General features: G+C 44.5%; 1 protein-coding gene across 3 annotated transcripts in view; it reads left to right on the top strand.

Moving 5' to 3' along the window:
- The first annotated feature begins 2,454 nt into the window (after nucleotides 1-2,454).
- The window catches only part of GTF2IRD1 (GTF2I repeat domain containing 1), a 108,759-nt gene continuing 88,092 nt past the window's right edge, over nucleotides 2,455-23,121 (top strand). For 2 of the 3 annotated variants that reach the window (XM_066576818.1, XM_066576826.1), the window contains exon 1: nucleotides 2,455-2,765. The gene's annotated coding sequence lies outside the window, so the exon portion shown is untranslated. The remainder of the gene's footprint in view (nucleotides 2,766-23,121) is intronic. The other variant, XM_066576832.1, reaches the window with a different exon arrangement.

A 23,121-nucleotide genomic window follows, 5' to 3' on the forward strand; every position in this document is an offset into this window, starting at 1 on the left:
TTTGAAAATAAAAAAAAAATCAATAGAGTTGTGGTTTCGGCAAAATATATTATTGGCTCGCATCTTGCGGTGTTGAGTTCCGTCTGTAAAATGGTATATTATTGTTCAATGATAATCAGAGCAATTAACCTATTAACCCTTTCCAATCCAATTTGTATCCTGGTTTTCCTTGGGGGCTTACTCTTTTTTTGCTGTTATACAACGGCGCTATATGCTGGCTAAAGCCAGTACTGCATGAGGTGACACGTTGGATTGGCTCCGACAGCAGAGAGGCTGGCAATATACAGTAAGAGAACCCCGACGGGCATCTTCCAACATTAGAGCTGTACAGCCTTAAATCATAATGTCTTCAGAGGTCAGACAGTGGATTGGAAAAGGTTAATTCCTTGTCCATGAAATTGCCCATAATTTAAGAAAAAACATAAAGGAATTTATTAGGGTTATTTAAAGGGCAAAGAGAATCAGGGCCCGAAATAAAATAACAAATCACACTATAGAAAAGTGTGATGTGAAGTATGGATAGAAACAAAGCGTAAATACAAAGACATTGCAAGAACATGCTGGATAGTCAATGAAATTCCCAGTCACAATTTACGGCTAGAGGAAGAGTGATGCCTTCTAAATTAGGTGGTTGGGGCAACTCCTATGAGTTCGTTAGACCGCCAAGATCACGAAAAAGCAGCCCTAAATCGAATCAAATCAAAGTCCATTGAAGGGCAAAATTATGAAACAGAGACCCTCATACTTCGGCCATATAACGTGAGTTAATTCATTAGAAATATCAATAATGCTTGGAGTGGGCAGTGGCTAAAGAAGACCCAGCCGCCAAAGAACTTGCTGGCTGGATACCATCAAAGCCAAGATGCATATGATCAAGCTTGAAAAAGTCGTATAAAACAGAACCGCGTGGAGAGAGCTGATCCATAAAATGTCTGAGAGTTGGACCAGACCAAACAGATAAGGGGCACATATGGTGAGATTCATGCCCTTAGGCAGGCTGCACACGGGCGGATTTGCATTGCAGAATCCAGAGTGGTCATCCGCCTCCAGATTCTGTGGCAAATACCGCCTATAGCATGCTATGGCAATACGATTTTTCCTGCACACGAGCGGAAATCAATTGCGATTTTCTGCTTGCGGAGGAAAAATCACGGCATGGTCTATTTCTGTGCAGATTCCGCACAGGCGGCTTCCATTGAAGTCAATGACATTGCAGAAAGGTTACGGATTCCATGTCATCAACGGGGTTTAAAAAAATAAACTGTACTGCGCATGTCCGACGGCTCACTGTGTGGACCGTCCGCAGTACAGAATGAAGAAAGAAAAGACAAGTACATGTGGATTCCGGCCGGGCATAGGGTCGGATTCCGCTATGGGCTCCCATATGCAGAATCCGACCCGGCCGTGTGCAGCCGGCTTTATCAGTGTGTTGAATTATGCAAGCATATTTTGACCAGGAACCTTGAGAGATGGACATAAACTGAATCTGGAAATGCTCCTTCAGAGAACACCCGATCTGTAAAGCCGAGCCATTTATTTATTATCAGTATAAAATGCTAAATCTGTGTACCACAGTTCTGGTCCGGTTTGAGTGAAATTCTGCATGAGTGTTCTTAAGCCCCCGGCGACGAATACAGGCGGAATTAAAAATCGAAAACTCACTGACTTCCCCTTTTTGTTGCCAATAGCAACCAATCACAGCTCAGCTTTCATTTCTTATACTGCTGAGATAAAATGAAAGCTGCGCTGTGATTGGTTGCTAGGGGCAACATGGCTTTTCTTTTGGACAGCTTTCATAAGAATGGGTGCTGGGCTCATTTTTGTGTCCCACTTTGTATATTCCAGGACTGCTATTCATAAAATCACTGTACAATGCACCAGTATATCACCTGGATATAAAGATCGCCCACTGATCTGTGATTTCATACTTAATTTCCCCTTGTCCACAACTCATTTTTCCAGGTTTTTGCTGTCACTGAGAAATCGTGGTTATTTGGCAGTCAGGAGGTGCCATAAATGTGCCAACTATTATTATTTCACCTTTGGGTAAATTATCATGCTATTGATAAATTCATCGCCCCAGCGCAGAATAATAAGAATGAAGTTGTAAATTGTCAGAAGGGTTAAAAAAAGGAAGAGAGTGGAGAGGTAAAATGTCTAATCCGCGGTGCCCTGGGTGCAGGACTAGCTGCAGCTGGTATAACCCTGCCCACTAATCTGTAATCTGGCAGCACACCCTCCATGGATGTGCCCAGCCTGCCAGCAGGTCCTGAGGGTATTACTATGCCCGCAGGGAGCCCAGTGGTCGCCCTCAGCCGCCCTGGCGCAGGTTACTACTAATAATGGAGCCCAGACAGCCTCTCCCGTCCACCTATCCCCTTTCTTCTCTCTGGCTTTTTCCTCTTTCCTCCTTGAAGCTGGTTTGTTAATCCTGTATGTAAATTACAGCCAATAGATGTTGTTGTTGAGCAGGGCTGGGATTAGAGACGGGGCGAATGGCTTTCAATCTTACTGGGATTATAGAACAAAGGGACTGCTGCTCCGCACACAGAGACACGGAATAAGGGGTTCCATTGTGGCGGGGGGTGGGCAGAGCTCTCTGCAGACAGGAGGACGGGGGGCTGACACAACACACTGCGGATTGGGGAGCTGCGCCGGGAGGAATTACAATCCCCTGCCTGCCGTCCAGCAGCAGCAGCAGCCCTCCCCTCCTCTGCTGGGAAGGAGCTGGAGGATCTCACGCACGAGGACTGGCACCTCTCCTGGTAAGGGGAAAGACCAAACTAGGAACTTTGTGTCCATTCATGTCTCCCGTGGCCGCACGTGACTGGAGGGGCGCTGTGGGTGCACGGCAGGGGGTGAGCTGTGCAGGAGAGGGCAGGATGGGAATGTGTGAGCAGCACTGCTGGATGTGGGTGTGTGGCTCTATGTGGTGACTGCTAGTGGACCGCCTGCTCCCTCCCTCCCACTCATGTCACTTTCATTCTCCTTGTGTATTTATGTCTGACTTCTCCCGTCCTGCTGGGACTGCTCTCTGCTGGATGGGGCTGCTGCTTCTCGACACTTTTTTGGAAGGTTTTTAGTGATGCTCAACTAATCATGGCTTTCTAGTGGAGAGCGATCAGATACTTCTTCTTAATAATGGAAGCCTTCGGGAAAGCAGCATCACTGGTTTAGGGCACCTGTGCCAACTACTTTGTGCCCCCATGTCAGACACATACAAAGAAAAAGGAAGCAACTGTAAACTTTTTGGAGGGATCCATTGAAGGTAGTGGCAGGCAGCTGGCATCTACACTGTGCTAGTCTATGTAGAGATGTCTGCCATGGGCTTTCATTGCTAAAAAAAAGTGTATACTTCGGAGTTTGATGCCTGCTTTATGGGGGGCGGGGGGTTGTATGGGAATCTGTACTGAACCTTAACATGCGTGCTGAAAGGACACATTTTTGGGCAGATGTCTACACTATAGAATACTGTGAATGACAATTTAAGACTGCAGATTAAGTTGGCGCTACACAAATAAAGATGATTAGTATTATTACTACTTTCAGATCAGATTTTTATGATTTCCAAGTTTTTGGATTTCTGAGGTGGATTTGAGTTTCTTGCAGATCCACACACGGATTTAGCCTATTTCAGTGGAGCAAATCCGCCTGCAAGAAGTGATTTGACGCTACTTATTTCCACTTGTGGAGTCCAAGTCTACACCTACTAGACTACAGCGCATATTTCGATTCAAGTTAATAGAAGACATTTAGGACGCAGATAGATTTGGTGCAAAATGAGCTCAAATTCTGCTGCCAATTCATAGCAAAATCCGCCATCTGATCGCGGCCTTACGGTATATTTAAATGCAGTTTATTTTTACGCTTGCAATCCATGACATATGCGCAATAAAATAGGCATGCGGTGGACTTGAAGACCCACATGTCTGAACTCTGCATGGGTTTATGCAACGGTTTTGTGAAATCTAAGCACTAGGCTGCGCTATTCCATATTGTAAAATACTGAATATCCAAACAGAAACTAAACGGACCCCATTATAGTCAATGGACTTTGTTCGGTTCCGTCATAAAACAGAAGCCTTCGGGCAAGGATTGCTATTTTCCTGCTCCTCAAATGGAGCGGGCAAACAGAAACCACCAGCCCTAGATGGAACTACCCTAAGGGCTTACACAAGCGTATTTAGCTTGCGTATTACACACATATAATATGCAGTGCTAAAAGCCCATGTCTTTATTTTGGGCCAGTTAGACCTGAATCTTCTTCATGTGTTCATAACGCACGTAAAAATAAAGCGCGGGATGCCCTGCGGGTACCCAGAGCCCATACGCAATTCGTACCCGCGGTCGTGAAGTCCAAACTATTAAATGATCATGTTATTTATCCTGCACAGTGAAAGATAAAATCAACAGGTCACTTTCACCACTCCATGAACATCACAAAAATAAAACCAAAAACAATGACTGAATTGTGGGCTTGTTCCCTTTCGCCACACTTAGAAATGTTGTCAAAGTTTTTCCCTACTGTTTATGATATATTAAATAGGACCATTTACAACTTATCCCACGTAAGACAAGTAAGTGTTCATACTGTTATGTAGTGGAAAGATCAAAAAAGTTTTGGCTCTGGAAAATTGGGGATTATGAGGAATAAAAATGTAAAAAGTTTGCGGCGGGGGAAGCTGAAAGTGCCACATAGTAAACAAAAAGTGAAAAATGCTGCAAAATGCTTCATGTAAATTCTGCATTTTTGTCTAAGTTCTAAACTTACTCCCTCTTCACAAGAAAGTGTCTGATTGGTGGGAATTATACTGCAAGGACCCTCACAGGTCACATGATCAGTTGTCCCTCGTCCCCTCATATGACCTGAGCAGTGGTCAGGCATACTTGCTGCCGCGTCATTGAGCATTATGGGCCAAGCGCAGCCTCTGCTTCTCCTCAGCCGTCCCATGGAGGTGAATGGAGTGGCAGTGATAATAGATTGAAGAATAATTTGTGCAGCTGTTGCCATTGTACGCATCATTTCTCCAATCCAACATCCATTTATGTTTTTTGATAGGACTAATAGACATAAAAGGCAGGTCCCGGAAAATCCTCTTTTGGCTGCACTCATGCCGAGTCGTACTTTGAATCACATAGCGATGAATGGGATCCATTTAAGCAGTTCTGACATAAAGATAACTGCTGGTGTGAAGTCAGCCTCGTAAGACTTTACATGTGCCGTCTTCTCATATTTCACCTAATGTAGGGTGTTACGATCTGTATAGAAATAGTAGTTTACAAAGAGAGACGGAAATGTTGTTTACTTGTTGCTGATTTCTTCGCTCATAGATTATTTAATGGAGGAATGCCTGTACCCTTGTAATGCAATAGGAGGTTTAGGAGAGCAGATTGGAATAAAAATTGATTTAGTAGGTGGAGAAAGTAACTAGATGCCCTGGAGACTGGATGAGTGCTGGACTGCATTATAATATGGGATTTGTTTTCTCAGTGAGCCTCAGGATCCATAGACCGCCTCAGTTATGTAGTCTAGATGCTGGAATATGACAAGAGCCAAGTATCTAGTAAGAGCCATACCTATATCACGTAGGGAGATCGGCTCGCTATATACATTGGGGAAGTTTTTTGTCACGTCCCTCTACAGCTACAGCAGTAAGGACTCTGGAAAATCACGTCATGTATACTAAACGTATTTGTGCAGTTTTATTCCTACTACCACACTATATATAGTGTGTGTGTATGTAAATGCTGAGATTGAGAACAGTTGTCTGAATTTAGACCTGATGCATAAAGTGGTATCTACCTAAAATATGCCAAAATTGTATTGTATTTGTTTAAAAATTCAGTTTAGGTCAGGATTAGAGATGAGCGAGCGTACTCGGAAAAGCACTACTCGCTCGAGTAATTTGCTTTATCCGAGTATCGCTGTGCTCGTCCCTGAAGATTCGGGTGCCGCTGCGGCTGACAGGTGAGTCGCAGCGGGGAGCAGGGGAGAGCGGGCGGGAGAGAGGAAGAGAAAGATCTTACCTCCGTTCCTCCCCGCTCTCCCCTGCAGCTCCCCGCTCCATGCCGGCACCCGAATCTTCAGGGACGAGCACAGCGATACTCGGATAAAGCAAATTACTCGAGCGAGTAGTGCTTTTCCGAGTACGCTCGCTCATCTCTAGTCAGGATTGATCATCAATAGTTAATTGGCTGTGGACAACCACTCGGCTAATCAGCTGATGAGGTGCCCGTTGTCAGAGTCACTACACACAGGGTGCAAAGCGGAAGTTACTGCTCTGTCCCCTGTCTAGTGACTGCAGCCACAGCTCTCATTGAAATCAATGAGAACCATTAGCAACCTGCAGGGCTCCATAGGTATTATTGTATCTTGACACCACCGGAAGCTAGAGGTTTGACAGGGCTACCATGGAGGAACGCCTCTGTCACACCCCCAGCTCCCGATTGGTGCAAGAATACAAGGTCCTGGAAGGTCCTAGGATGCATTTTTGTCAGCCACCGGCAGCTGTCACTGAGTGTCCCCCGCCTCTGTGGCCTCCCTGTGGCCCTGAGTGACTGTCCTCCCACGCTGTATGGGCTCCCAGATGTCCTCCTCCTGCAGTACTCTGTGGGCGGCGGCTGCAGCGGCTCTTGCCATCGCCGGTCAGCAGCCCTGCAATGGACCGCCGGGTCTCGCTGGTGGCTTCTTTGGCACTGCTTCAGGCACACCACCGCCGCTCAGCATATCCTCCCCCATGCAGCCCACCGCTGCTCACCATGTCTTCCCCCATGCAGCCCATCGCCGCTCAACATGTCCTCCCCCATGCAGCGGGTTTGAACGTTGTGCGTGGACCAGCGGCGCTCAGCAGCTGTGACATGTCGGTACCGCCGGGTCTCTCGCCAGGCTTCTCCCACTGTGCTTCAAAAGCCGCAGGAACGCAAGGAGCACAGAGATGTGCCAAACGTCGGCTCTCTGCGCTGCCTCGTATGAGGACCTGCAGGGGAGCCATCTCTACAGCAAATCAGGTACAGGGGGCATCACCCAGCTGTCACTCTTGATTTCACCAGGACTAGATACAATAATACTGACTCCATATGCTGCAGTACAAGGTTTATGCATAAGGCTTTAATATTGTTCTCCAATTGATTACTTTTCAAATACTGTGCAGCATATGTAATAATATTGTGCCCATTATTTTGTGCCATTGCTAGGCTAATCTCGCACGAGGGGATTTTATTTGCGGATTCCACGATCGTTGTCCGCACATATGATATGCAGTAATAAGCAGGCATTGACTTTTGACGTTTTGCTCACACTTGTGGGTAGGAATTGTGGATTCTGTGCATATGAGCTCCATTGATCTCTATGGATGCGTTCGATTCGCAGTGCAGACACAATTACATTGCGTATGGATGCGGATTCGTAGGCACATTGCTAGGAGACCAGATACAAATGGTATACAGAAAGCCGGAATCTGTGGGCCGACAATGCAGGACGAAGTCTGGGGAGCAACACCCCCAACACAACCATCCAGCCTGCTGTCTGCAACCACTGCTTGTTCTTCCGGGCTCTTTATCCGCAAGAAGAATAAGTGGGGTTTTTAAAAAGGGATTATACTACTTCCAAAATAAGTAGTATAAACCAGACAAGCCCGGAGAGCAGTAACCCGTCCTGAATGCTCTCAGAACATCTCTCACCTCAACAGTACAAGAGAATGGGACCTGGGCGGTCGTCTGAAGGGTGTTTCCAGGGGCTTGGGCATCCATTCTAATGTTATTCCCTGGTTGTATTCGCTCTTCTGTATACACTATATGCTGTTATATGCAGTACATCCACGTGGAAAACCACACACATATACAACCATACACAATTTGCTTCAGCGATCATCCACATGAGGAATCCAACCAACTCGTGTGAGCCCAGCCTTAGGTTGCCTACGCACTACAGTTCTTTTTGACTGCAAAATTCACAGGGTTTTTTTTCTCCAAGTGTCTATGGGACTTTTTAATGTTAAAATCGTGACGTGGCAAAATCGCGACTTCGCTGTAAATTGCGATTTTATTTTTTTTTGCCGCATTGCGATTTTAACATTAACAAGTCCCATAGACACTTGGAGAAAAAAACCGCTGTGAATTTCACAGTGAAAACGTAACGGTTGTGGGTAGGCACCCTTAGGCTGGGTTCACACAGGGCAGATTTGCTGCAGCAGATCCGCCCGCGGCAAAACCGCCCGCGGCCGCTAATCTCGGGATTAGCCAGCCATGTGGATGAGGTTTCTGAGAAACCTTGTCCACACGGGACGGCTAATCCGCTGCGGTAAATCCGGTTGAAACCGCGGCTGCGGCGGCTGCGGTTTCAAAAGAAGCAGCATGTCTGTTTACTTTCGGTTTTTTGTTTGTTTATGTCACGGCCGCGCTCTCCTCTATGGGAGAGCCGGCCGCAACGGAAAAGCAAGCGGCCGGGCCGCTTCAAAGCCGCCGGTTCTCCTGGCGGAAATCTCGCGGTTTTTGCTGCGGCCAAACCGCGAGATTTCCGACGGGAATACGCCAAGTGTGAACCCAGCCTTATGGTTATTACTTTTGGCATGTTGTGCACACTTAGGCCTCATGCCCACGGCCGTGTCAGACTCTGCCAGCAGAATATCGCAGCAGAGTCTGGCACGGCGCCCCCCAAAGACCCCATACTCACCTCTCCATTGCGCGAGTCCCGTCTGGCGCGCATGCACAGTACAGCGCATGACACACTGAGAGTGGACGATGACGCGGTGGGAGGTGACGCGTAATCACGCGATACTTCCGGCTTCCATTTACTACAATAGAAGCTGGCCGTGCGTTAGAGCATGCCGCGATTTCTTTCATGCTGCAGAATTCCGCAGTAGAACTCCGCAGCGTGAACATTGAGCTATTAGGTTCAATAGAACCTAATAGCTGCGTGATAAAACTGTGGATATCAGCCGCGTGAAACGCAACAGAAATCCGTCCGTGGGCATTAGCTCTTAAGGAATATGTTGCATTTATAACAAAAAATGGAAGCTTTTGTTTATTATCGGTAGGATTGTCCCTTTGAAGCCATTGTAACTAATATACCAGAGAGCATGCATTGCTCTAATCCTCCACAGAAGTGGTTTACCTACTAGATGAGAGCAGCAGGAGGAATTCAAGTTGCGGTGCTATGAGCAGAATATAGGCTCTGTAATTGGATTTGCAGGTATGTTACACAGTAGGGTGCTGTTCTACATACAGGTTTAGTTCAGTTTTTTTAATGCCGTTTTTTTAAACCAAAACCAGGAGTGAATTCAAAAAATGAGAATAATATTTGTCCCACAAGACAAGGTTATGATCCCACGACGCAGAAAACCTACTCACTTGTGGAGGGCAATGGCAGATTTTGCCCTCCTAGTGGCAAAATCTTCCGACCATTAGCCAACGTGAGTATGGTTTCGGCTGCATTTAGTTACCACATCCTAAAACGATAAGCTTATAGTTTCTCTTCTTTTATGATTCCCACCTAGGTGCCCCAGACAAATAGGCTATATTCACCTGGGCGGTTTTGGGTGCAGTAAAAATCGCAGCTGAAACATTTGTATACTACTAACCCATGTCAGCCTAAACAACTTTCTTCCACTGCTATAAAAAGACCACTTTATACTACTATAAGGAATTCCTTTATTTTGCTTTCTTCTACTACGGCAGTGAAACCACTCCTTTATGGGCCTATTTACATATAGCGAGTGTCGGGCAAACGATGCCCAACACTCGTCCCTGTGATGCTCACTCTACATAGGATCGAGGATCGCTCCTAGCACGGTCAGCAAGAAGGCGGGGCAGCTGGAGGAGAGTTCTCTCCCCCCTGCACCTCTACAATCACCGTAAGCAGCGGCCGGTCAGCACTAATCGGCTGCTGTTTAAACCGAACGATGTGTCGTTCGGATTTTAAGCTGCTTAAAAGTGAGCTACTCAACGATTATCGTTCAGTTTCATCATGCTGTTACATGGTACGATTATCGTTCAAAACCCTGTGTAAAAGGGGCTTATGTCAAGAGATCCCTTGAAGGGGTTGTCTAAGTTAAGTAAAGTCCTCTCACTAGTTCCCCCATGCTGTAAAATAAGTCAGCTGATACCACTCCTCGCCTCCCCTGCTCTGTCCCCTCTGCCAGCTCCAGTCTCCTTGGTGACATCAGTCACCCTAAGCCATTTACAAACGAGCTGCAGCAGCCAATGACAGAACTCAATGATGATCCCTGAGCACTGTCATTGGCTGCAGCAGACGATTTATGGGATGCCACAGGCACCCTGTGAACAAACACAGCGGAGACAGAAGCAGACAGAGATGAGCATCAGCTGATCTCATGGGGGACCCAGTGAGATGGCTTTTCTTAACTCAGACAACCCCTTTAAGTTTTACAGTATAACCCTAAGTGCTTATTCACACAGGTGAGAATGTCACGTGAGTTTTGTGCGTTGTGAAATGCAGAAAACGCGCACAAATATGAACTGCATTCTTTTGAAAGCACTTATTCACAAGTATGATTTTATTTCCCTTGCAGCAATGCTGTGAGGATGAAAACTGCGGTCCAGAGGGGTGTCATGTCTCCTTAAGGAGATCACCCAAAAAGTGTGTAGAGACACCTAGGGGATGAGTAAGTAAGGGGATGGCATAGTCTCTCCCTAAGGAGAGCACTCAAAAGTGGGCTGGGGACACCTAGAAAGTGAGTGAGGAGACTTATTAGGCCATGCTAGCTCCTCTGGGTAATTTATGCAAATAAGGAAGATGGAAAAATACCTCTACAGCGCCACGTATTGGATGGCAGCATTCCTTCAAATCAATGTGACTTTCTAACAAGTCTTAATAATGATCAGGAATAGGAAACCAAGCCAGAAAACCATGCCCAGACAGCTTTTTAAGGGTGTTTGCCCCTCATCAGTGTGCAGCAGGCTTCGGGCATAGTTTGTGAGAGGCCCGTAATGAGGGTCTAGAAGGGTGTCGTGTCAACTTAAGGAGAGCACCCAAAAATTTTGATGAAAACTGCAGCATGTTCTGTCTTTGGGTGTTAGCGTGGAACACCTTGCCCATTGTTTTCAATGGGATCTTAAAAGACATCGGATGCACTCGCAAGTCGAGTGATGTGATGTCTCCCATTGAAATCAATGGGAAACACTTGCGATCCTCTGACACGCATGAAACACGCACTGGAGGATCACAATTTCACAGAAACAATGCGAGGCTTTTTTGCTTAAAAAAACCCTGGATCAGTGTGAGAATCGTATGTTGGCAAGTGGGATATTGGGCTGATTTTCTCTGCCCAAGATCACGCTTGCCTGTGTGAATGTAGCCTAAGTCCCTTAAACTTGAGATATCGATCTGTCCAGCTAGGAAGCATAAGTGATTGTGAGCCAATGTCACCCGCTTCAATGCAAATGAAAGTGACAAGAGGAGCCCTGGAGAAAGGGAATGGTACATGCAGGTGGTGGCCGCAGACAGTTACTCTCATTACCCTTACTAAGGGATTCTTCTCTAGTTTTGAGTTTTGTTAGTGTCCTTTAGGCCTCATGTACACGGGGAAATATCCGCAGCAGATCACCCGCACGCGTGATCCGCGCTCCATAGGGATGCATTGGATACCCACAGGTAATTAAATACCTGCGGATGTCATTTTCCCCTGAGGCACGGATTGCATGAGCGGGAAAATACCCGCAGCATGCTTCATTTTAGTGCGGGTCTCCCGCAGGCTTCTATTGAAGCCTATGGAAGCCGTCCGGATCCGCGGCACACCCGCAGCTGAATTTCTGCTCTGCCGCGGGAGCGCGGGAGAGCAGGAGTTCAAAAAAAGAAAAAAACGGTGCACGGCATGCTGCCGGCGTGCCGAGCACATCCTCCAGGCCAAAGAAAGACGATCTGGCCGCGACAAAGGGCAGATCCACAGCGTCCGGACTGGTAAGTAAAATGTTATTTTCAGGCCTCATGTCCACAGGAAAGGAGGGACCCGCTGTGGGATTCTGCACGGCCTGAATTTCCCAGTGGACATGAGGCCTTACACTATTTGTAAGATTAGGTGGTCCCGGCAGCCCATCAAGTTACACAGGTAGTCCTGCTCCTCCAGGATGCCATATCCAGTTTTGGAGCGATTACATTGAAATAATGGCTGATTCGTACAAAATGGAGCGATTATCTTTAAATGTAGACATGGCCATTGAATAAACAATGAATGATAATTTGTTCGTTTACATAAAAATCATTGTTAGTCATTTGCCAGTCATTGCATGTAAAAGGCGAGGGTTTAGTCATTTGCAAATCATTCCCAGGTATTTCCAGAACTCCATGACAGACTAACAATGGACTGAACGAGCTGAACGGAAAAATTACAAAAATTTGAAACAAATATTTGTGCGTGTAAATGTAGTTCGAAAGCAAATAACTTGTTTGCTTATTCCAACAATTAATTGCTGTATGTAAAAAAACAAACAAACAGATCAAGTAGCGACAGACTACTAGGCTCTGCAATCATGGTAAAAAATGCAGGATGTTAGGATTAAAAAAAAAAATATATATATATATATATTGTGACTGAAGATAAAAAAAAAATCACCAAAAGTTCTTAAGATATTCATTTAAAGGGGTTTTCTGAGTTCTACAGTTTCTCAAAATCCAGCCCCCTATGCAGTAAAATAACATCACAGGCATTGCAGCCAATAATAAAGCTCAGCTTTCAGTCACTGACCTCTCTTTTTGGCTGCAGTGCCTGTGACTTTGTGTAAACTGGGTGGGACTGCAGGATGTATACATCCAACAATGTGAGAAGTCAGGATCACCACACTATCAATACACCAACCCCGTGTGAGAGTACTTGCCGTGCATGCCAAAATCTGGATCCGGACACCAGGAATCCATATATATATATATATATATATATATCAACAAATAGAGAGGATAGGCAGCACCAGGGAATCCAATGGATAGATCAGCACAGGTCAAAGAAATTCCATATTTTTATTGTAGAAAATATCTAACATGTCCTTCAGCGACGTTTCGACAAGCTTATACAAACAACACACAGACAACCCTTAAATAGTGGAAAACACTCCCATAAAATCAAATAAAATGCAGGATGTATACAAACACTTATTTTTTGGGGGGTTGAATTTTCAGAAATTGTAGTACTCGGAAAATCCCTTTAAAACAAAAATGCAATTTGTTCAGTATAATGGGTCATTTCCTAATGACACCTTCCCTTTAACCCCTTAAATTGGTTTTCCAGGGAGAATACTACTGATGACCTATCCTCAGGATAGGTCATCAATAGTTGATTGGCCGCAGTCTGTCGCTCGCTAACCTGACTGATCAGTTGAGCTGGCGCATGCTGTCAGCACCGCAAATACACAGAGGTCAGAGTGGAAGCAGCGCAAGTCTCTTCTCCAACCTCTGTGTAGTGGCTGGCGACTGTAACTGCAGGCACAGGTTTAATTGAAATCAATGTGAGCTGTGCCTGCAGTTACAAGCATCGGCCACTACACAGAGGTCGGCGCAGACACTTCCGCTGCTTCAGCTCCGACTTGTGTGTATTTGTGGTGCTGACAGTACGCGCCCGCTCAGCTGATTGGTCGGTATCCCGAGTGGCAGACCCCAGCCGATCAACTATTGATGACCTATCTTGAGGATAAGTCATCAGTAGTATTCTCCCTGGAAAACCCCTTTAATGACGTGGCTTCCCTCTCCCCATGACCCTTCCCCCACACGCACTTGCAAAAAAACATAATTTTTATACATTCATCGACATAGCTTTCTGAGAGCTTGTTTTTGTGGGACAAGTTGTAATTTTCAATTGTACTATGTAATGTACTGAAAAGCTTAAAAATTTCTAAGTGGCGTGAAATGGAAAAAAACACAATTTTGCCCTCATTGAGCTTGTCTGATTTTTACAGCGTACACACTGCTGCAGAAATGACATGATTACTTTATTCTATTGTAGTGGCCTGAAAAAGGGCAATACATAGCGCTGTTTAGCTGTGGGGACCGGTAATATAATAACCGGCCCCAGGGATTTAATCTGAGTCATTTTGCACAAGGGATGCAGGTAACCTAGCAACCAGTTAGGTTGTTTTTGTTCAGCTGCACAAGATAGAAAAAAATGCCTAGAGGCTCAGATGATGCAGGTAGCCTAGCAACCAAATAGGTTGTGCTTGGCTGCAGACAGACTGGTCAGGTGACAGAGGCGATATAGAGCTGGACACAACGAGCGCAGAGAGAGAAGCCAGGCAGAAGCAGATGAGATGGAGAGAAACAAGAGAAAAAGAGAGAGACAGAAGAAGAATCAGTGAAACAGAGAGAAACAGAGGAGAGTCAGCTGGGACAGTGAGCAGAGGAGAGATAAGAGAAAAAGCTGAGATGAAGAGAGGGAGATAAAGAGATGTAAATATGAAGAGGGATGCAGAAAAGAAATTCAGAGCAAGCTCCCAGTAGATAAACGTGTTAGACCCAAGTATCTTCATTGTTGCAAATTGTATATCAGTTGTTACTCCCTGTGTGTGTTGAAGAGAATGACCTCATCTCCGTTTTATTTAATAATAACATCGTGTTTACAACAAGTTAAAGGGGTTGTCCCGCAAAAGCAAGTGGGGTTCAGCACTTCTGTATGGCCATATTAATGCACTTTGTAATATACATTGTGCATTAATTATGAGCCAAACAGAAGTTATTCACTTACCTGTTCCGTTGCTAGCATCCTCGTTTCCATGGAGCCGTCTAATTTCAGCGTCTAATTGCCCGATTAGACGCGCTTGCGCAGTCCGGTCTTCTCCCTTCTGAATGGGGCCGCTCGTGCTGGAGAGCTGCTCCTCGTAGCTCCGCCCCGTCACGTGTGCCGATTCCAGCCAATCAGGAGGCTGGAATCGGCAATGGAATGCACAGAGCCCACGGTGCACCATGGGAGAAGACCTGCGGTCCACCGTGGGTGAAGATCCCGGCGGCCATCTTCGCAAGGTAAGTAAGAAGTCACCGGAGCGCGGGGATTCGGGTAAGTACTATCCGTTTTTTTTTAAACCCCTGCATCGGGTTTGTCTCGCGCCGAACGGGGAGGCTATTGAAAAAAAAAAACCCGTTTCGGCGCGGGACAACCCCTTTAACCCCTTCACGACCAATGACGTACCTGGTACGTCATGGAGCGTCGGGGTATGTATGAAGAGAGGTTGCGTGGCAACCTCTCTTCATACAGTGCGGGCATCAGCTGTTTATAACAGCTGACACCCGCGGGCAATAGCCGCGAGCGGCCGCGCGGCCGATCGCGGCTATTAACCATTTAAACGCCGCTGTCAATTCTGACAGCGGCATTTAAATCCCCCGAACGATGTTCGGGGGTCCCGCGCGGCCCCCCCGCGGTGAGATCGGGGGAGCCTTGCACGTATCATGGCAGCCGGGGGCCTAATGAAAGGCCCCAGGGCTGCCTTAGCAGACTGCCTATCAAGCCGTCCCCGTGGGGTGGCTTCATAGGCTGCCTGTCAAAAAGCAGTATGACGTAATGCTATAGCATTACGTCATACTGCAGGAGCGATCAAAGCATCGCATCTTAAAGTCCCCCAGGGGGACTTCAAAGTAAAGTAAAAAAAAGAATCAATAAAGTTTTTTTTTAATTGAAAAAAAAAAAAAGTTGTAAAAGTTTAAATCACCCCCCTTTTGCCATATCTATTATTAAAAAATCTAAATAATAAATTAAAAATATGTATTTGATATCGCCGCGTCCGTAAAAGTCCGATCTATCAAAGTAGCACATAATTTTTCCCACACGGTGAACGTCGTCCGAAACAAAAAATGAAGAACGCCAGAAATGCACTTTTTTAGTTACCCTGTCTCCAAGAAAAAACGCAATAAAAAGCGATCAAAAAGTCATATGTATTCCAAAATGGTACTATCAGAAACTACAGGACATCCCGCAAAAAATGAGACCTTGCTCAACTACGTCGACGGAAAAATAAAAAAGTTATCGCGCGCACAAAATGACGACAGAAAATAATTGAAAAAAATTTTATGTCTTTAAAAAAAAAAAAGGAGGAGTATAGTAAAAAAAAACCTAAACAAGTTTGGCATCGTAGTAATCGTACCGACCCATAGAATAAAGTTATCATGTCGTTTTTGTTGCCATTTGTGCGCCGTAGAAGCAAGACATACTAAAAGATGGCAAAATGTCGTTTTTTTTCCATTTTACTCCACTTAGAATTTTTTAAAAGTTTTTCAGTACATTATATGGTACTTTAAATAGCACCATTGAAAAATACAACTCATCCCGCAAAAAACAAGCCCTCATACAGTGACGTGGATGGATAAATAAAGGAGTTATGATTTTTTTAAAGGGGGGAGGAAAAAACGAAAATGGAAAACGAAAAATGGCCGCGTCATTAAGGGGTTAAGCGCAATATCTGGCTCTGTGTGTTAATCAGCACCTCACTACTCAATACTACAAATTGTGCCCAAGGGCACTGACGTCCGAAATAAAAAAAAAAGAAAGCAAATCATAAATACCCAATAATAAGCCCACCATTCTATGAGTCAGTATTATTACTACAATACCAAATTTATATAGTTTTTTTTGCTGTACTATTTTAAAAAAATAAAATATCTTTGAAACAAAATTATTTTCTGCCATCATCTTTTGACAGCCATAACTTTTTTATTTTTCCATTAATCTAGTTTTGCAAGGGTGTTTTTGCAGAACGTTCTGTTGTTGCTATTGGTAGCATTGTGGATTTCATATGACTTTTTGATCGCTTTATTTCTTGGAGATGGGGTGACCAAAAAAAGCACAATTCTGTAGTTTTTTTTCTTTTCCAGACAATGTTCACTCTGTGGGAAAAATAAGTTGTTTCTTTCATAGATTTGACCTTTACCGACACAGCGATACCAAATATGTTTTGGGGGGTTATTTTTATTTTAAATATGGGAAAAAGGTAGGGTTTTAAACTTTTATTACTTTTTTATAATAATTAAACTTTTTTTACGCATTTTTACTCCTTGAGGGCTTAGTCACACAGGCGCATCGGCGCCCGTGTCACTGCAGGAAGAAGACGGCCGCACTTCAAGACCGACGTCTCTCTGCAGCGTCGGGAGAAAGAACATGTGACCGGCTTCATTGCCGGTCATGTGCTCTTTCTTCAGCACTGCGGGGAGTCGTCCGTCTTGAAGTACGTCCGTCTTCTTCCTGCAGTAAGAGCTCAGTCAAACGGGCGCATCAGCGTGACTAAGCCCTGAACTTGTGACCGCTTGATTGGTCATACAGTATAATGCAATACTATAGTATTGCGTTATAACACATTCTGAAGGACACAGGCATGTCTTAATAGACAATCAGTCATGGCAACTGCAGAAGACCCCAGGCTGCCATGGCAACCAAACAGTATCCTGCAATCTCATAACGGTAGGGCCATTTGGGCCCCTGAACTCCGATTAGGGCATTTAAAGCGTTATCAGCCGCGAACAGTGTGAATGCTGATTGCGGCTGTTGTGTGCAGGTGTCAGCTGTCAAAAGACAGCCAGCACCTAAGGTGTATAGAGTGGGATTGGCTCCAGATCCTGTTTTGTACAAACCCCACATGCCCAGGATGTAAATGTATGTATGCCCTGGGGAGTGAAAGAGTTAAAATCTTTGTACGTGTGAATAATTTCACACAAACAGACCAATGGATGCAGGGAGCATGGTGGCTCAATGGTTAGCACTGTTGCCTTGCAGTGCTGAAGTCCTCAGTTGACATCCAATCAAGAGCAATATGTTTGCATGGCTTTCCTCCCACACCCCAAAAATAGAGGAATTTACATTATGAGCCCACATGGGAACAATATATGCAATGTAAGTAATGACAATCTGTGTATAGCGCTATGGACTATGTGCTATGTAGAGTAAATGAGTACTGTAAGGGTGCATCCACACAGACATTTAAAAAGTTGCACCTGAGATCCTCAGACACAACTCAGATCAGATAGTACATGGATATCCCGAAGGTGTGGAACACATTCACATGTACTATTTTCGTCTGAGAATTGAGCAATAGGACATGTTACAATTTTTTTTTTCTCTGACTATTCGTCCATGTAAATACACACATTTAATTGAATGGGTGCTATATTCATTCGCTTTTTGTACCGATTTTCAGTCCAAAAATTGGACAGAAACAACGTCTCTGTGCATGTACCCTAAAGTACATAAACGACAGTATAGAGCCTCCATTCATTCCTGTATTTAATAATATTGTAACCCTTGTATAACTTTACCACAATGAAATGTTATCTGTATCAGCAAATTGCTGAGTTTTTGTCTTATAACAGGTTGTGTCTTCAAGATGATACACTTGCCACTTATAACCATTATTGACAATGGAAGCCAGTTTCCTCCAGGCAGGCACCTTCTTCATCCTCAGGGACCTACGTATTGATTTCATGTGTAATAGGCACTCCTCTTTCCCAGGTCTTTGCCAGTGTAGTGTATGCGGCATGTGGAAGTGGCTTTATGCTTGGAAGTCTGCTCAGACAAGATCCAATCGCCACTCTCTGTGAAAATCTCATGTTCAAGGTGCCTGACATCTGTCGTTAAGAGAAAAGAAGGCTCTTACATGATGGAATTGAACCCTACCCAATCCTTTGTTTCCTGGAAATATGAGATGCCTTCATCTGTCCACCATGTTCCTACTGAAATTGTTGTGTGCACTCAAAGGTAGTCTGTGAGCTCCTACAAACCCCATAAACTAAAGTGGGCATATAGGAGCTGGGACACTGAGTCCAGTGGTCTCAGTCTTAAACTTTCTCGCCATTCCATGATGCTTGTCTCTAAATAATCACTGTTCCTTGTAAACAGCCGACTACTTGTGCATGTGTTTGTATTGAAGAGGACTAGTACTGTCATTATGAGTGTGCACATAAGTAGTCTTCCCATTTGAAGATACGTATGAGCTTGACAGCCCAGGACTCTGCACCTCTATAACTTTAGTCTATGGTGCTCATAGGAGCTGATAAAATCCCTTTAAGTTGGCCATACAATTTAGATAAAATGAGGCAGATTTACTAATACTGTGTAGTAGATACACAATGCAAACCTGGACAGTCTGAAAATGCAACAGATTTATCACAGCGTCTCATGCTGGATAATAAATCTGGTGCAACTTTAGACTATCTAGTCCAGGGAGGCTGGAGGAGAGTTCTTCCACCGCTCTCCCCCTGCCCCTCCCCATTCACTGTAAGCAGCGGTTGTTCAGTACTGAATGGCTGCTGTTTACACTTAATAGTCGTTCGGATTTTAAGCATGCTTACACCTGGACTGGCTGACTCTCGTCCAGTCATTCAGTTTCTGCATGCTGTTACATGGGACAAATATCGTTCAAAACCCCGCAGGAGCGCTGGGTTTTGGACGTCCAGAACAATAATCGTCTCGTGTAAAAGGGCCTTGAGTTGGCATGACAGGTTTTATGCCAAAATTTTGGTACTGCCTGAGGTAAGTGGGATTTTGGAAACAGCTGTATTGTCTGTTCTACGCACTCCTATAAAGGTGGATGGGCGTTGCATATTGCATAAATAGCTCATCACAGCGAGCTACACTGTTACGGAAACAGCACAATCACACATAACTCTCATTCATTATTATGGGAATTAGGGAACAACCAGTTCAACTATTTCCTTAATCCCGGCCACCAGTGACCCTGGCATCAGGACAGCTAGTCCCATTTTAGCAGTAATTGAGTGAGCTGCCAGCTGGAGTAAGACGGCATTAGGTTCTATACGTTTATGCCATATTGGAGAAGGCCAGAGGAGGGACTTGCTGCCAACTTTGCTTTCTCCACCTAGAGTTTTTCTTTAGCTTTACAGAATATAGTCATACAAGGCGAAATAATGCTCTGTATGAAGATATTAATAATGACCCAGCTGTGTAAGAGCGCAGGAACAATTACACTGGTCAACAGTGAAAATCTTTCCAATTTAAAAATAGGTATTTCTTAATCATTTCATCATGGAAGAAACAAAAATGACATTGAAAACTTTTGAGTTAGCTCTTGGCTCTGAGATGTAGCCCCTATAACCATTTAAGCACCAGGCTGTTTTGTACCTTAAGGACCAGACACTTATTAGGGATTTTATCCATGTGGTTTTATTGCCCTATTTTTTTCCTTTGCTGCATTTTTTTTCCTGTGACATATAGGACGATTTTTGTAAAATATCTTTTTATGACTTTTTTCCCCGTTTTTTTAGTTTTATTGGGGGTAAAAAGCTAAAAAAACATTTTTTTAAAAACATTTATAGTTTTTTTTTTAAATTAGTATATTTACGCTAAAATAAAGTAAGGGAACGGGTTCCTCATTTTGTTTCGGATGTTTTGATATAAAACATGTATGGTTTTGGATTACAGGGCGCATATGGTGACAGTTTTGTTTGGCGTCAGCTTTGGGTTATTTTCTTTCTTATGTATATATTGTTGTTTTATTCTGTAATTTTGTTTTACTTATTTATGTAATTATGTTTTTTACTATCTATGTCCCACATGACGTCATAGAAGACCTCCTGGGGGACATTCACATGTTTTTATTTTTTTTAAATTTGACATTTTTCCACTGTAGCTGGGGCATCCATAGGAGCCCCAGTTACAGGGGAAAGCAACCTCTGTAGTGACATTAGTCACTGGCAGAGCTGGTCAGGATCTAGTACGACCCTGCAGCTCCGCTATAGCAGGGAATCCCGGCACTCACATGACCCCCGGCTCCCGTAGTGGAAGTTACACTTCCACTTTCACTTTTCAGTACACAGTGCTCATTGAGCACTGTGTACCGGGGGTGGGAAAAGACAGAAAGGGTTCAAAACCCCTCCTGCCTTCTCCTCCAGGTTATCAGCTATCACTAACAGCTGATAACCCGTCCTGCCTCTCATTGATTGCAGAGCAGGAGGCTTAAATCCCCGCTGTAATTTTAATATCGGCGGAGCTTTAAGCCCTGGGACCAGGCACTGTATATTTACCTACTTGGTCCTTAATGGGTTAAGTTAAATATATGTACCTTTATTCAAATCCACAAGGTTAGACGAGTAAAATCATTAAATGAACAAAAGTATATATAGTAAAATAGTTGAAAAACTAAAATGTAAATCAGACACCATAATGTTTAAATCTTAGAATTGATATGTATATTTTACAATTTTAAAAAAATGCAATTTAGGCCCCCTGTCCACGGCCATTGCAGAATATCGCCAGTGATATTCCGCCGCGGGGGAACAGGAGGGAAAGCTGTCAGTTCTCAGCGGTGAGCCTATCTGACAGATAGGCTCACAGCGGAGAACCGCGGCACGCCGCGATTTAGTTCCCGCGAGCAGAGAATCGCTATGATTCGTGGACGCCGCGGCTACGCTTTCCATTGCAGCGCTATGGAAAGCGTTCACTGCGTTACCCACGGCCGGATTATTGCAGTGGGTAATGCAATTAACAATTGCTGTGGACAGGCAGCCTAAGGGCTCTTACCCACTGGCAATAGACTTTCCGGTGATGCGAGAGTAAGTGAAAATGCATGATAATGAATCCAATGATTTTCAATGGTTTCATTCTCACTTGCGATAACTTCACTCAAGCCTTGCAGCGCTAAGACAAATCTGCAATATCACCCATTGTTTTCAAAGAGGCCGGCTGCAGCAGCACTGGCCCCATTGAAATCAAGAGAAGAAGATCGCAAAGCAGGCTAGGAATACCCCAGAGAGAGGAGAGAGAGGGGGCGAAGCTACAGGGATCTCTGCCATATCTCCCCATATCTTGAGAGATAGTGGCGGGGTCGAGGAGGCAGGACTTGAGAGGGATGACGCTAGAGGGGTTATCATTGTGATCCCTCTCTAGCCAAGTGAGGGGGCGGGGCTAATGAGAACTTTTGCATGGCAGGAAAGTCTATCTCCAGTGGGTAAGAGCCCTAAGTGTTCTCCAACAGTTTTTTTTTTTTTTTTGTAATTTCAGGTTAGAATCCAGGATGCCACGTAATTGTAAAAACAGTTCTGAAAATGTTTGTTACGTGTGTGGTGGGGTGACACTCTCTGCCCTGAAACATCAATACCTCCAATCATAAGGACTGCATATCGCCAATATTTCAGTATCCAGTTAGGAGTTCAGGACAAGCACTTTATTTGAAGTTAGTGTAGCAATAAAACCAGAGTTAGGCCTACTAAACAAAATATAATGTCACATTCATTGTCTTCAAAATTAGGGTGGTGTAGTTATTTGGAGAAAAGAAAGAACTTCAAAGAGTATATTAGTATTTTGATATGGGATCTTAAAAACCAGAGCTAATAAACAAAATCTAATGTCATATTCCTGTTTCTTGGCCCAAAATTAGGCTAGTTTAACTATTTTGAGACAGAAAAAAAATGTGAAGGTGTTTTTGTTGTCCAGTGTTATCAATGGGGTGACTTGTCTGGCATCTGCGCCCGACAGGTCGTCCCATGTAAAAGAGCCCTATTACAGTGGCTCAAAGTGCTGTTTAAATAAATTGCTCTTTAAATATTTACTTCCATGTTCTCAAAGTATCTCGCTGTTTACCTACTTGGAGGCTTTTCTGCAGAGAAGCTTTGCAGAGGGTTTTCCAAGCCTGTCTTCTCAGTAGTTCCCTGGGGCTCTCTGTGCCGCATCGGCATCCTGGCAACATCACTGATCAGTGACTGGATCCTATTAGTTGATTGCTTACAGCCCAGTTTGTGGGTACTAAGAAATTAATTCTGAGTCCTAGGCAGCATGGATGCAAGGTCTGTTGCTTTGATCAGAGCAAACCTTTTCTAGGTTATAAACAATATCGATTTTTGCATGTCTGGTGGGAATCCGATGCAATTAGGTAAGTCCTAATATGTGAGCGCAACAAAATAATGCATCATTAACTGCTGGTGTACCAGTGCCTGCTTTTGAAGTATTTTATAACTATGCCGTTCTGTCGTAACACTAAAGCATTTGACAAGTGATGAAGTGAATAACATTGATTAGCTCATGGCAATGGCACCTTTCAAGAAGTGGGATATATTGGGTTGGTTTCACATCTGCGTTGGGGATTCCGCTTTCCTGCTCCATTCGGAGAGCAGGAATCCCTGCAGTAGAGTGGATATATCTCTGGATGCAACCGAACGGTGCTGGATCGACCCCATTGACTATAATGGGC

The sequence above is a fragment of the Eleutherodactylus coqui genome, chromosome 1, assembly GCF_035609145.1.
Source record: "Eleutherodactylus coqui strain aEleCoq1 chromosome 1, aEleCoq1.hap1, whole genome shotgun sequence".
Lineage (NCBI taxonomy): Eukaryota > Metazoa > Chordata > Amphibia > Anura > Eleutherodactylidae > Eleutherodactylus > Eleutherodactylus coqui.